An 828-nucleotide genomic window follows, 5' to 3' on the forward strand; every position below is an offset into this window, starting at 1 on the left:
TGCTGAAACTCTCTCTCTCAGTTTATAGGTCTTATAGCATGTTCTTTAATAAAGTTTAAAATCTATTTTGCATGAAGTTTTTGTTTTACCTTCTTCGAGATTAATTCCTGGATATTTTATCATCTTGCTGCTATTGTAAATGTGTCTTGTTTCCTAGTAAATATTTTAGGTGATTATTTCTGATAAAGTGTACATGTAAATTGACCTTGTATTCAGCTACCTTGTTGAACTCTCTAAATATGCTGATAGTTTGTTTATCGAGCCTGGTAGATTTTCTATAAAGATCATCTGGAAATAGTGATAGTTTTATCTCTTCCATTTTAATCCTCACATTCCTTTTCGGTTTTATCCTATTACATTTTCTAGTAGCAGCATTTGTTTTACATTAAAATGTAAAGCAGACAAGAAAACCAGAATTTCAGGTAAAATTAATTCTAATAATACATTTGATTTAATCCAATATATCCAAAACAATATGATTTTTCTAAGTTATTTACTCACCCTTTCTTTCTATATCTCATTGCTTCCTCATAGATTTATTTCTTTACTTTGCTGCATTTCTTGTTTACAGAATACTTTCATTGTTACGTTACAAATTATGAAGACTTGTGTAATTGAGAATATCTACTTCATCCTTATAGTAAAATTGTTTAGCTGCATATAAAATACTAAATTTGAAGTTCTTTGCCTTCATGTTTAGAATCTTTATTTGCTTCTTTCTCAAATCTGACTGTATGTAACTTTTTTCTTGTTCATTTTTGATCTGATCTTTTATTTTTAATTAAATTATTCATAGTTATTTTCTACTTCATTTCAGATAATCCCAGG

The sequence above is a fragment of the Piliocolobus tephrosceles genome, chromosome 5 (genome assembly GCF_002776525.5).
Source record: "Piliocolobus tephrosceles isolate RC106 chromosome 5, ASM277652v3, whole genome shotgun sequence".
NCBI classification, from domain to species: Eukaryota; Metazoa; Chordata; class Mammalia; order Primates; family Cercopithecidae; genus Piliocolobus; species Piliocolobus tephrosceles.